The 15,308-nt window shown below is 41.0% G+C and overlaps 1 long non-coding RNA gene across 1 annotated transcript; it reads right to left on the bottom strand.

Moving 5' to 3' along the window:
• Positions 1 to 3,395: 3,395 nt before the first annotated feature.
• Positions 3,396 to 14,944, bottom strand: LOC129505614 (uncharacterized). The gene is made up of 3 exons (XR_008663569.1): positions 14,619 to 14,944; positions 5,639 to 5,850; positions 3,396 to 3,513 (listed from the first exon to the last, which is right to left on the bottom strand). It is a non-coding gene; the product is annotated as an uncharacterized LOC129505614 (long non-coding RNA).
• Between the last annotated feature and the right edge of the window lie 364 nt (positions 14,945 to 15,308).

Raw genomic sequence — 15,308 nt, 5'->3', positions numbered from 1 at the left:
GTTGGGTAGGCAAAACAAAGCACCCCTGTGCTGCCCAGAGTCAAATCCAATTTTTGCTCTCTTCAAAGTACTTTCTTATGGCTAATACAAGTTTGGCCTTGAGCCCTTCCTGACACAATCAAGAGGCAGCTATAAACCATGGGTGCCCTAGGTTAAGACAGTGTTCAGTCGGCTGGAATTGTCTTTCAGTTTGAGACAGTACACCATATAGCATAGTTATGTGCCCATGTTTCTTCCAACATTTGAGAAGATGTGAGAAGTACTGACCTTGAGAATATATGTATCCAAATATAGAAGGGTTTAAATTCGAAAACCTCTTTTTAAAAACTTCAGTTGCAGGATGTATGGACTTGTGTGTATGTGCACACAAACACATTTGTGCATAGTTACATAATTACCTTTGTAATAGAAGGTACAGTAACTAATGGTTTATCACATTATTTAGTTAAAAAGATTACAACAGGGGTGCCTGGGTGGCTCAGTGGGTTAAGCATCTGACTTTGTCTCAGGTCATGATCTTGGGGTCCTAGGATCCAGCACTGCCTCAGCTCTGCACTCAGTGGGGAGTCTGCTTCTCTCTCTTCCTCCCTTCTACCCTAACCCTCTCCCTCTGGCCCTTCCTCTCCCCCTGCTCATACGCACACTCTCAAATAAATAAAATCTTTTTAAAAAGATTACAACATATGTCCCAGAATAATATTTCCAAAGCATTAATTTTGTTATCATTGCTGTTTTTGACTTGTTGCAGCCAGCAACATGTATCAAGGGTACAATTCAAGTGCCAGACAAGTATATTTACTGGCTTGTTTAATTCTCACGCAAAACTTACAAGCTGTATGTCATTATTGATAAGAGAGATGAGAAAAATGAGGCTAAGAGGGGTTAGGAAACTTGCCCAAGGTTAGAGTGAGACAAAGGTAAGGCTGGCTTCGAGTGTGGTGTCTGGACTCTGTACCGCCTATTTTTTATGCTAAAAGAAAATGAACTAAATATGGAAATCATTAGGAGCAAAATTTGATCTTTGATTATTTAAAAAATAATCCCTATTGTCACAATACCTCTGAATCACCAATTTGGTCACTATTTACCACCCGGCAGATGGATAGAAAATTCAAAGCATTGAGATTTCCAATCTTAAGAATTATGAATGAGTAAATTTTTTATTTTTTTTTATTATAAATTAATTTTTATTGATGTTCAATTTACCAACATACAGAATAACACCCAGTGCTCATCCCGTCAAGTGTCCCCCTCCGTGCCCGTCACCCATTCACCCCCACCCCCCGCCCTCCTCCCCTTCCACCACCCCTAGTTCATTTCCCAGAGTTAGAAGTTTGGACGTTTACAAACACAGATATACAAGCAAATAGACATAGGACTTTTGAGGTGGAATTTATTAAAAAAAAAAAAACCTGCCTCACATCTCTAGCCAATTTGAAAGTAGCTTTTACACATCAAGGGAGTAAACCTTGTATTCCTCAATTTATATTAAGTACTTCTCCATGTAAAATAAATGTCCCAGAAGAAAAATCTACCATCACTTTAAAACCCAAGATGGCTTGACGTTTTTCTCATTGCAAGCCTTAAATAGGAGTAATGCTTGATGAAGAACAAAGAGAAATTCTGATTAAAAAAAATATATCTAGGCATTTGCGTGGAGCACCCAGCAAGTCTGTGAAACAAAATGAGATGAGAACTATAATTGCACCAAGATTAGCCAGTAATGCTATCAGGCAGACATAGCATTTTGTCCACTGTGATTCCTGTAAAATCCTTATTTATTTTTAAGACATTTCTGAATGGAAATGTCACAGCACAACTGAGAGAATCTCATAATGATAAAGTAAGCTTTTTTCAAAAAGAAAAATTCACCATGTTACACTCTTTCGAGTTCATGCTTTCACTTGATGTTGACATAGTTTTAGAAAACCATGCTTGAAACAAGGTGAAATTGACTTAAAATTTATAGAATGTAAGACATCAAAATGTAAAACATTAAGTAGAGAAACTATAGCTTTCTCCAACCCCTGAATTTTTCACTTACATCCAGTCTATAAAGTGGTCAATTTTTTATAAACACACAAGCCCACAGTGTTCATATTTATCTCGCAACATCAGTTCTAAAACATTCAACAGGATTATTCACTGCCTCGATTTCATTCAGATCAATTTAGGGTCTCCTCCCCATCAGTGCTCAGAACAAGAACATAAGCTAGTCAGCATCTCAACTTTATTCACTCTCTGACAGCATAACCCTAGGCCATTCCATCTAATTAGAATCTGGGGAAGAAGCCAGGTAACTCCAAAATAGCCTCAAGGTAGGGCTGAGGTACATCAAACAGGGACATACCTGACACTCAGTGAGTAAGAGGAAAGTGGCTGGAGAATGGAAAAATAACCTGGGCCAGATCACAGAGGTCCTTAAGATGTGCATGGTGTTGATTTATGGGCTGTTACTCACATATAAGATCTTTGAGTCCCTCTCTTGACAGAAATTCACGTAATAGAACTCCAAACCATAAAATAAATGTACCAATTATCTTATATTCCCTTAGTCATTTATAGTTTATGAAAATAAGAATTTGTTTCATTATATAAATATTAAGATGAATTCTAAAGTGTTAAAAAGTTCTCTCAGATACAATGTTTCTAAAAAGAAGATTCTATCAGTGGAAGACAGGTATGAACATACACCCCACTCCCTCAGATACATTTTGAGAACCTTGTGGTAGCCCTCAAACTACAGCAACTTAACCACCTACCCAGAGGGCCTCTGGCTCTGCAAAACTTCACCTGACGATGGAAAGGGACAAATCACTGAGAAGCAAGCCCTCACTGCCTTAGCTGCCTTCCAGGGTCAGGCTTGCTGAGGGAGAACAGGAGAAAAAAAAGTGCTCCACCACTTTTGATTGTTTTTGGTCATGAAGAAGTTTATGATGTTGCATTAAGTATTTGAAGCACCTCCATGCCTTTTGGTCAATTGCTTTATTTTTAAGCTCAGATATGGGTAGTTCCAGAAAAATGGAATTATTCAAAACCCTTACCTCTACCTGTACAGTTGTATTTACTAATTTCTTTACATGTGGAAGAGCATCCTTAGAGAGAAAGTTGAACACTACCTTAAATCTTTGTTCAAGATACATTAATCGCTGCTATCAGTCACTTTTTAGAACTTGGGATAAACTTGCACTGCACATTAAAGTTTTATTCTCATATATTATTTAGACTTAGAGCTTATGAGTAGAAATATGTATTTTATTTTTTTTACAAGAGAGCGTGAGAGAGAGAGGAGGTGGAGGGGGAGAGAGGGAAAGGGAGAGAGAGAATCTTAAGCAGATTCCATGCCCAGCATGTAGTCCATTATGCAGATGAATAAATCAACTGACCTCCAAAAATCGCTCCTGAGTGTTGCAATCCACCAGAAGAAATGTCCTTTACACCTCTTAAATGGAAACGGCCTCAAGAGAGGTCAAATTGAGGCTGAGGGGGCTCCAGGAACCCGTGAAGTTAGAGCTAAGAATGAAGAGCGAAGGTAACTAGCACGATCATACATCCGCATATACAATGGAAAGCGACCTGCAAATCCAACCCATCCCGGCGTACCCACCAACTAGTCTGTTCACTGGAGAAGCAGCAGTTAGAAGGAGCTAACTCCTGGCAAGAGAGACAGCTGCAGACTCCTGGCAGAGGGGCGTGGGGCAGCGTTTCAGTTTTGCTAACATGGAGTGAGTACTCATCGCCACAGGTATCAATCCAAGACTGTGGTGGTGGTGGCGCTGTTCCTGCCTCCTATGAGGAGTTTCATGAACATGCCCAGGACTGTGGGATCCACAGTAGGAAGTGAAAGCCAAGACTAGTCTTGGATACTTTTATAGGCATCCTGAGGATTCCCAGAATTCTCAGTGCACAGAGGCTCTGCACAAGACCAAACTTCCTGCTGTTTACTATGTGACAGCTCAGAGCCATCAAGGCGTGAATGCTAACGCCATGAGTGTAGTGGACACCACCGTTTTTCACCTGCTCTTTGCTACAGATCCCATCTCATCTCCAACTGTGAGAGCAGAGCTGGTACTGAGGCTAACAGGTCAGAGGCCCTTACCAGTGCTTCGACGACACAGAAACTAATTAAGTGTTCCCAAAGGGGCCAGCCAGAGTTCTTTCCCAGCCTTTCTTGCACCGAAACTGGAACGATTAACTTTCTTCTTTCTGGTTACAAATCTGAAGATGTGCCTTAAAGCTACAGCAGCCACTCCTCACCTCCCCTCCATCGCCCCCACGCACCTGAGTTTTAGCTTTGGGGAAGATATCAGTGGAAGAGAATGAAGCTAATTTGCAGAGAGAACTCGAGAGACGGAGAGAAGGAGGTCTGATGACCTTCACTTCCATAGTTGTGTCTCCTAGCCCTCCCCTCAGTTTTGGTTACGCAAACCAATAATCTCCTTCACTGCTTCAGCTAATTTGAATTTGGTTTCTGTCACTGGCAGTGGGGTGAGTCCTGAATAATACAGTGGTGTTATCTGGTGGGTGAAGTCTGAGATATTCTGATTACACAAATGTAGATGTGACAAGAATTTGACAGACATGTCAATTCTAGTTTTTCCTTAATAAACTGAAAAAAAAAAGACTATTTACAATTCATTGAATATGGATTTGAGTTGTTGGTGTCTCACATTATTTGAATTCTTTTTTTTCTCTAATAATAGAGTAAGATAGTCAATGAGTGAAATTTCCTCTATCATTAAATTAATTGAAATACTAGTTAAAAACATACCAATATGGTGCTATACAAGTGGTTATATACTAACAAATTTATCATTTTGTTTAATAATCTGAAAAAGTGAACTTAAAAATGAGTATTTGTTGTACTGCATTAGCACAGAGGAAAAATGACCACCATAATTTTTAATAGGAATTTAGACTATGAATAATATAATCAAAGACCTTAAAGATGTAAAGATTTAGTAGGTAATCAATTTTGCCTGTCAGACAATTGCCCCATTTTATAAAACTATTCCTTCAACAAATGTTTACGAAGCTCAGGATCTCTCTTAAAGGCTAGTGGTAAACAAAAACAGCAAAGCCTCTACCTTCTGGAGCTTGTATCTGCCCCATTGCAATAATCGCTACAAGTTGTATCCTATTCACTGCCTATGTCTTGTATTTGCTACAGAATAATGGGAAAAGCAAGCTCTGTTCTTGATAGGATGGCAGTCCAATAGGGACACTATTTATATGTTATATGTTACAATTTTAACAGGCCAGTGAGAACCAAGACCTTTCTCCACTTTGTTGTTAAACTGAGAAGATACAGGAGGAACCAGGTATTACTACTCGAACCGCAGTAACAGTATTTCTCTCTAAAAGCTCGCCTACTTTGGGCACTAAACCCTCTTTTGGGTCTTTACCCCATTAGATCCACTTGTTTCTGCCTCAGATTATGATTGCCAAAATTTGGTTTTTGTGCTAGTATTCCACAGCAAAGCTCTGCATTCTAAATCTCTTACTAAGTGAATTGATCTTATTTTAGTACTTGTTTAAATCAGCAAGTGTTTATTTTAAGGTAAATCACAAAAATGCAATGATTTGTTTCACGTGCAAACATGTCATGTATATATTTCCAACCATTCAAAATGCATACCTGATTATGGGCACCTAAATTACCAAGGTCCTTTTGCAGATCTCTGAAGTTGTCCCTCCTGCTCCTGACTTGCCTTGACACAGAGTTTTCTATGTGTTGTCATCCGAAGGGCATGAGCTCTAGAGACAGGCTGTCCAGCTTTAAATTAGCCCTTTAGTGACTGTGCGATCTTGGGCAAGTTATTCAACTTCTCTGAAATTCCTATCCTCCATCTGTGAAATGGAAATAATAATAATGTCATGCCCATCGGTTATTGTAAAGATTACATGAAATCATATGTATAGAGAACTTGACAGAATGGCTGGAACAATAGCAAGCATTCAATGAATAATTCTCTGTTATGACTACATAGGAACTCATAGGAACTTTCCAAATAATATTTGCTGGATTCAGTGGTCATATTCACTTGTCATAAAGGTATATGTGCAAGATATTCTACTGAGAGTTCCAAAAGAATGGAAACTGAGTCACAGTCTCTGCACTCAAGACATTTACAATATAGGAGTAAGATAATTAGACCAAAGTACAAAAAAAGTTTCCATGTGGCAATCACCATAAAATAGATACAAATAAGGTATGATACTGGTTCAATAAAAATCATTTGCATCCATTTGAGAGGACCTCAAAGAGGCCCTATTTAAAATGGATGCCAAATTGCAGGTGCAGATGAAGGAGCCGGGCATTTCCAGCCATAAGAGCAACATTCCTGATTCTTTTCCTTCCCCTCTACTTTTTCTTCATCCTATTCTTGGACTAATCTTCTATCCAATGTATAAAAATTGATATTCCTCAGGATTCCACCCTCGACCTTCCTTTAGTCTCTATGTCTTTGGAACTATCTCAACCACTCACATCACATATGCCATTGACTCTCAAATGTCAATTTCTACTCTTGGTCTTTCCTCCAAGCTTCAGACCCAATTATCCAAGGGCTTCAGAGAGGTTTCTTTTATCCATGGCACTTCAAACATGTCATAGTAAAATTTGCCTCATCTCCTCCTCCTGTGTTCCCTGTTCTTCTTGGTGGTAGCACTCTCTGCTCAGTCACTCAAGCCAAAACCCAGGAAGTCATCCCTAATCCTTCTTCTCCTTCACTCCACACCACAAATTGCTCACCATTCCCATTGAATCTACCTCTAAGATATTCCTCAGGTCTCTCCACTCATTTTCCATCTTTATTGCCACTGCCCTACAGTCTTTCATCTTGACAATGGCCATGTCCTCCCAATAGGTGACCTGCTCCAGCATCCCTCCCCTTCCATCTATTCTTAATAGTATCATCAGAATACATTTTCTACAATGCAAAACTGACACTGATTACAACGCCTCAAGGCCCCCTAACTGCCACCTAGACAAATTAAAAATCTCTTGGTAGGTCATGTCAAGTCATCTGTAGTAAGGCATTTTCTCACCTTTCACTTTAGATTCCCAAGGTAACCACACCACCTGCAATTCCCATAATACTTTTCCTTTCACACCTTTGTGCCCCTGCCCCTCCCACATCCTCTGCCCGACAATCCACCTGCTCCTTTTTACCTGGCTTTTGCTTTCCCATTTTCTCCTCAGGATTCTTCCCAGTAGTCATTCCTCTGGAAAGCCTGCCAAAGTGCTTTTCTCATGGGTGCCCATAACATCCCACAGGAACTGCTTTCACATTACACTGTTCTATCATCACGGCCTTTTTCATTTTCTCTCCCACAGAATGTGTGTATGCTGAGGCAAGTCACCACGTTTTCATTCATTTTTGTCAACAAATATTGAGTGTTTACTGAGTGAACATGACAGACTGAGTCCCTGACTTCATGAAGTTTGTATTTTGATGGTACCTGTCTGGTGGGAAGGGGAAGTATAGAGAGAATAAACTAATGATTAAGACAATTTCAGATCCCAATAAAAGCTGGTCAGAAGATAAAACACAGATTAAAAAGTGACAGGGGGATGTTGCTTTCTTTTCTTTTTTTTTTTAATTTTTATTTATTTATGATAGTCACAGAGAGAGAGAGAGAGAGAGGCAGAGACACAGGCAGAGGGAGAAGCAGGCTCCATGCACCGGGAGCCCGATGTGGGATTCAATCCCGGGTCTCCAGGATCGCGCCCTGGGCCAAAGGCAGGTGCCAAACCGTTGCGCCACCCAGGGATCCCAGGGATGTTGCTTTCTTGAAGAGTTTTCAGAAATCCAAAGGATGAGCAGCTAACTCTGTGAAGACCTTGGGAAGGAAGTTATAGGCCAGGAATAGCTGGTACAAAAGCCCTCAGGAAGGATCCACCTTGTTCTGCAGACAACTCAAAGGCATAGATACCCTGGGCACAGTGAACAAGGCGGAGGATGACAGGCAATGAGATCGTAGAGACTGACAGACACAGGCCTTGGAGGGCCTTGCAGACTATTGCATCGGTTTCCTACTGCAGCCATAACAAATTGTCACAGATTCAGTGGTTCCAACAGCACAAATGTATTATTTTACAGTTCTGTAAGTTAGAAGTCTGCAATGGGTCTCCCTGGGCTACAGCCACAGTGTTGGCATGGCCACATTCCTTTCTGGAGGCCCTGGAGAAGAATCCATTCCCTTTCCCCAAGCCTTCTTTCTCCTTGGCTTTGCGCTCTTTCCTCAGTCTTCAGAACCAAAAATGCTGCATCTCCCTCTAACTCACTCCAACCTCCTTCTTCCACTTTTAAGAACTCTTGTGATTATATTGGGACCACATGAATTAACTCCCCATCTCATAGCCCTTAATTTAGTCATGTCCTCAAAATTCCTTTTGTCATGTAAAGAAATCTTTATTCCAGGGATTAGAACATGGACATCTTTGGGGGCCCTTTATTCTGCCTACCACAGACCTGGCAAGACTTTTGGACTTTATTCTAATTATAATAAATAATCACTGGAGGGATTTCAAAACAAACAACAAAGACATGAGCTGGATTATATTTTTAAGGGATCATTCTTCACACTGTGTGTAAGGTCTGTATGAGGAAAAGGAGAGGCAAGGAAACCAAGTAGGAGTTTCTCTCTAGTCCAAATGAGAGACAGTGGATTTGATGAGGATGATAGCAGTGAAGATGCTGAAAACTGTCCAGATTCAGGAAAGGTTTTGGTACAAGAGAGACAGAAATTGTTGATGGATTGGCTATAGAAAATATGAAAGAGAAGAACCAAAGGATGGGTCTTAAATTTGGGGATCAATTCACCAGTGTACGGTGGTGTTACTGACAGAACACGGTGAAGAATGGGGGAAGAGTGGATGGATCTAGGGCAGAAGGTGAACATTAAAATGTGTCAAGCTGGAATAGCCATGTCAAGTTTAGGATAACTGTAAGATATCCAAGGGGAGTCATCAAGTAGGCTGTGGGATTTATGAGTCTGGAGCTTGCAGTAGAAAACAGAGGTGGAAACATAAATTCAGGAGTCATCAGCATAACAATGATATTAAAGTTGTGAACCTAGATGAGATCATCCAGGGGGAAAGAAGTTGATACAGAAGAGGGCAAGAGCACATCCTGGAAGACACAAATATTGACAGGCCTTATTCATATTTATAACCCTAGCACTTAGTCATGACACAGAATGGCTTCTCAATAAATTGCTAATGAACACAGGACTAATTCTGAGACTAGCCATTATTAGAAATTAAGCTCTACAAACTTATCATTAAATAGATTATATTAAGAACAAAGGTGGTTAATATGTAAAACTCATCACTTGTTAATTACTTTATACATCTTATTATTATCTATGCTCATGAGGTTAGTTATGTCTCCTGTAGCTTATCAATTCCACTTTTAGTGCTGCTGTATTGCTGGCTTACAGTTGGTTGTGGTTGAAGTATTTATGCCATGAAAATTGGCAAGTGCTACAAATTAGCTTGATTTATTATTTCGTCAATTGTTAGACTCAAGAAAGTAATAGAGAACATGTTAATCAGGTAGATTGGACTTAAAAGTATGTCATGTCTGTAATCATTATATTGTGAATAGCACAAAAAATTAAGGAAATCTTTTTCTTAATTTTTTTAAGATTATTTATTTATTTATTAGAGACAGAGAGAGAGAGAGAGGCAGAGGGAGAAGCAGGCTCCATGCAGGGAGCCCAACGTGGGACTTGATCCTGGGTTTCCAGGATCACGCCGTGGGCTGAAGGCGGTGCTAAACCACTAAGCCACCGGAGCTGCCCGAGGAAATCTTTTTCTATTATGTGAAAAGTATTCTATGATTTAGTGAAGACGTTGCTCACATCACTGATGAATAAGTGAGGCTCTAATAATTGTCTTTATTGTTTCAATTTCACCTACCTCAACATAAACAAAAATACCCAACATTCATGTCAGAATTATACTTGTGAATTAATTGCAACCATAGGTTGGCAGGGGATATAAGATTTGGCAAAAATCAATAAAAGCATTAGGTGAGAATCAATTGGCTATACAGAATGTATAGGAGTAATGTATATTTCGTTATAATGTTTAAATCGGTGCTGTGCTACACATCCTTTATAATAGCAAAATGTATAATAAACTACACACATAAACACATTTACCCCAGAGGAACAGTTAAACAAACATTTGCCAGTAACCACTGCTTATATCTGAACCTGATAGACATATGATATGCGGTAGTAAATTACTGTATTACTAACTGTTTATGGGAACTCATTAAATATTCATAGCAAATTCATGATCAGTATTTTAAATGTTGATAAGTTATGCATTTGGGTTCCAGTAAAATTAAAATGGATCTGTCAAATATCATAAAGCCTAGTGAAGTTGATGGCGATAGTTTCTCTTTATTTGCCTGAATTTATGTTTGATAATTGAGAATTTTTTCTTCCTATACAGATGCTGAGCATCAGAGACTAGGAAAAGAACAAGCTAAAAATCTGTCTTGGCTTTCTTAAAAGAATTATCTGCTGATCAGCTAGTATTTGGACCAGATTAAAAGGCTTTCACTGTGCAATACGATCACCGCTAACTACGTGTGTCTATTTAAACTTAAATTAGTTAAAATTAAATAAAATTAGAAATGTAGTGCCTTAATTAAACTAACCATATTTCAAGTGCTCAATAACCACACATGGCTAGCAGCTACCATATTTAGACAGTTCAGATTATAGAACTTTTCCATCATCGCAAAAAATTCTGTTGGATAGCACCAATAGAAAATGCCTTCCACACAGAGGATGATTTATAATAATTAACTGAGTGATCAAAATTTACCCTATTTTTCTTAAAGTGAAAAGTTAAAGAAATCAAAAATGTATTTTTCAGGAGAAAAGAAACCACCGATAATTGCATACTCGGATATATTTAGGTATTTAGCATTCAAGGAGGGGACTAGCATTTCTTGGGCGTCTCCTATGTGTCAGACATACTATTTGTCGCCCTCACAACAGATATATAATTTTCTCAACAAACAGGTGAGGATCCTGAGGATCGCAGAATTAATACCTTGCCTTTCTCAGTCAGGCAGTCAGTGGCACAGTTTAACCGTGCCATCAGAATTTCAGATGTTCTTTCTGCACTATGAACAAAATCATCGATGGTGAATGGCAGTCTTCCATTTGTCTGGATATTGGGGAAGCCACTGAGTAGAGGCAGTAAAGTAGAGGACTGTGGGCAATGACTCTGCTGCAGAGTGCCTGCTTGGAATCCTGGCCCTGCCACTTCCCAGCTGTGTGACATGGACAAATTACTTCCTCTTGTACCTCAGTTTCCTCCTTTTATGAAGGGTATTATCATAGTACCTAACTTAAAGAGTTTCAGGGGCAATTAAATGAGTGAATATTTGTAAAACACTAAAACAGAGAAGAACATGGCACAGAGTAACTGCAATAAAAGTGCTTGCTGTTAGAATGGATGGCATAGAGGAGAAATAAGTCAATATATCTCCCACAGCCAGATAACAAAGTTTGAAACTTAATTTATCCATGCCATTCATTTAAAACCTGAATAAGGCTTTAACTTAGGACAAAACATGGGCTGACAGTTTTCCCCCCATTCGTGCACAAGTGTGGAACTGTGTAACCTCTTAGAAGAACTGTCTGAAGAGTATGACTTAAAACCATAAGATTGGGCAGCCCCTGTGGCTCAGTGGTTTAGCACCGCCTACAGCCTGGGGTGTGATCCTGAAGACCCAGGATTGAGTCCCACGTCGGGCTCCCTGCATGGAGCCTACTTCTCCCTATGCCTGTGTCTCTGCCTTTCTCTCTCTGTGTGTCTCTCATGAATAAATAAATATAATCTTTAAAATAAATAAATAAATAAAACCATAAGTTTGTGGCTGGTATTGCCTATTTCCAACTAGCACATGAAACAAAACCATATCTCATTAATGGAAAATCACATTGACAGGTCTGGCCCTCTGTTTTTATTATTATCATTCACCTATTAGCAAAGCATAATTGAAAGCAATAGATTTGCCTCTTGACCTTACAACATGTTATTTAATCTATCAATTATTTTCAAACCACATTCCATGATACCCCCAACTTTGACCAGGCAGCTCAGCTATCACTTACTGCTCACCTACTATGTCTCAGGTGCCCTCCACGCATTGTCACCAACCCAAACAGCAACCAGTCAGAGGTAGACACTACTGTGTCTACAGTTACATTTGCAAAAATCGACTCATTAATAACTTGCCCAGGGTCACACAGCTTTTCAGGGGAAAACGGCATTTGAACCCAGGTCTTCTTAATTCAAAACCAAGGCCCACACCACTCAGCCACTATAAGAAAGACCATGAAATAATATGAAAGGGGACAGAAATATGGGATGTGTGTATTTCATTACCTTCAGTATGTCTAAAGCAGAATTTCAAAAATATAATAAAAATAGGTTCTAGAAAAATCATTAGCATTGCTATCCAAAATCACAACAGACTTAAGAGTTTTATCTGCTGGGTCACCACCGACAATGCAGGACCGCTGAGCAGGTATGAACTTAGACCCAGACCTGCTGATGGCTTGCTACCACCAGAGCTATGTTCCATCAGCACAGTCTTATTTTGCAACCCCATGATCGGGAAAATCAACACTGTCTGTCCGAATACATGATTAGAAGAATGGGACCTCTGTTTTTGCAAGTCTTAAGTGCCAGGAGTAAATGCAAAGTTGGTTCGTGGATGAGCCTGGAAGTGGTCCTGTGCATACTCATCAGGGGCCTGCCTGACCAACCCGGAGAGAGCTCCCCCACCCCAGCAGGGTCCCATCTCAACCTGGCCTCTGCCTCTCCAGCCCTGCTCCAGCTCTCTTTTGTCTCCATTGACCTCTCCCCTCTTGTCTCCTCTGTGCCTACCAGTCTGGCATTCTGATGGATTGGCTTCGCTGGCTCTCAACCCTCCTACTTTGTTCCACAGTCTGAGGCTTGACTCCTACATCCTGGCAAGGGCTTGTTGCTTTCTGCACTCCTGGTAACCAAGCTCTTTGGCACTGCCCCAGGACCCCCTCCTGTGACCCACTCAGCTCAGCAGACCTGTAAATATGGCTTGTCATGCCAAACTCAGCATCCCCTCCCCACTTCTGGCCTCTGAGGGCCCTGCCCTGGATGTCACCTCACTGATCCATGGTCTCTGGAGCACCGGTGGAGTTCAGCTAGATCAGCTCCCGCCCCTAGAGTCTCTCCACCTTGCTCACGCACACTGTGAAAGGAAGTACAATTCTGAAAGAGAAATGCCAATGTACCGTGGCCATCAGGGAGCACCCTAGCAGAGTTTACTGCCTCCTGGGCACAGCCATGTCCACCCTGGCACAGTGACCAACAGCAGTTCCAGAGTTCTACCCCCAACAGAACTGCCTGCCATTCCACTGATGCCCATGCCAGCCTCCTGGGTTTCCTGCTACATCAGGAGCACTTTATGATCCTTCATGTTGTCTACTTGCTAGTCTTTGCATGCCTGGTAAGGCCAGGAAAGAAATTCGCAGTGCCCTAAGTGGAGTGAGGGCGCTCCTACCCATAAAAGCTACATTAATATATGAACGTCCTCAGGGGAGGAAGGGACAGTAGCCAACACTATATCCCCACCTGTAGAAGCTATGAGGACTCTTGTAAGGCCTTTTGACTGGGTTATGACTTGTCATTCAAGCCCTTTCCTCAAACAAGCCTTCAGTTCATAGATGACTCGGTGGCGCACCTGCAGGAGCCATTCAAAAAACAGCTGAGCATCTGTTCTGTGCTTAATGCTGTCCTGAGTACTGCAGACTCGTCAGTAAACGACTCAGGTGTCTGTCCCCAGGGGGCTTACAAACTAGTGGGGAATATAGTCATTGAAAAGTCTCATGAGTCTTTCCAACAATATAAGTGTTATGAAAGAGAATTATAAGGTTCAAAGGAGCTTACAGAAGGAGACAAATCTGCTCTAGGAACTCAGAGAAAGCTTCCTGGAGAAAGTGATACTTCTGATGGCTTGAAGGATTAGTGGGTGAAGGAGAGTTGAACAGGGTTGGAGATGTAGGAAGGGCGGGGAGAAGCACTGCAACCGGCTGGAACAGCATGAAGGAGGGGCCTGAAAGTAGAATACACTGAAAAATGAAAAACTGAAAGAAGGCTGGCATGTTGGAGCATAGAAAAGAAAGAGAAATGAGAGGTGAGACGGAAAATGATACAGGCAGGGGCCAAATCATACACAGTGTCTCTCAGGCTGCCGAAGAGTTTTTGTTTTTGTTTAGCCTCATGGGAATGGGAAACAAGGGGTTTTGATCAAGGGAATGACATGGACAGAAAGATCGCTCTGGTCATAACGTAAGAGTGAATTCAGTGTGTAGTGGAGGGAGAAGGTGGGCATACACGGTGGATATGCAGTAGGAGATGCCTGCTGACAACACCAGTTCCACTGCCTTCTACACTTGGCTCTTGTCCCAGGTGAGGGACTTAGGAATGACATTTCCCACTATCCCTTGCCTGCAGGGTTCCAGCTCAGACTGTGCCCATCAGAGGCCTTTGTGGAAGATGCAGAAAGTAGAAAATGCGGAAAGCAGAAAAGACTCACCATGTTCCTTCAGTGCAGCTGTGTGCGGATGTGAGGTTTACAGAGGCTCCCAGGCAAGCTCCTGCAAGTCAACCTTTCAGCAAGGCAGGCAGCTGAGCTCAGTGGCATCCAGGTTTCCCGGAACCTTCTGACTGTCAACATTTCCTGAAGGTTAGCAGCAGTTTTTATGCACTCTTGATTACTCCAACTTATGCATCCAAAGGTTATGCACACTTCTAATCCCTCCTGTTAAGTCTCTCCTACCTGAAATATCTAAAGCAGTTTTGGTTTTCCGTACTACACCCCAACTGCTAGGCAGTTAAGTTTTCTCAGTATTTGAGGGAGAGATTAGGAGGGCTTGTTCTAGAGTGTAGGCACTGAGGACAGGAAAGAAGATAGATTCAATGTATGTTAAAGAAGTGGAATCTAAAAAAAATAAATAAATAAAAATTAAAAAAATAAAATAAAAAATAATTAAAAAAAGAAGTGGAATCTATAGGACGTCATTAGTAATTAAATGGGAGGAGTAGGGGCGATGAAGAGGCCAAAAATGACTACTACATTTTGGTTTTAAGGTCAGGCAATCCTGCTAAATTTGCCATCCGGTCCATAGAGCTGAAAAGGATGTTGACATTGCCCCAAACTGCCAACCCAGACTGGTCTCTTTCCTGATGGAAGAGCAGAAGCCAAAAAAATGAACTAAGGAAGTTG

Source organism: Nyctereutes procyonoides, unplaced genomic scaffold, assembly GCF_905146905.1.
Source record: "Nyctereutes procyonoides isolate TBG_1078 unplaced genomic scaffold, NYPRO_anot_genome, whole genome shotgun sequence".
In the NCBI taxonomy this organism is placed as follows: Eukaryota; Metazoa; Chordata; class Mammalia; order Carnivora; family Canidae; genus Nyctereutes; species Nyctereutes procyonoides.
This window is presented reverse-complemented; position numbering and strand designations above follow the sequence as displayed.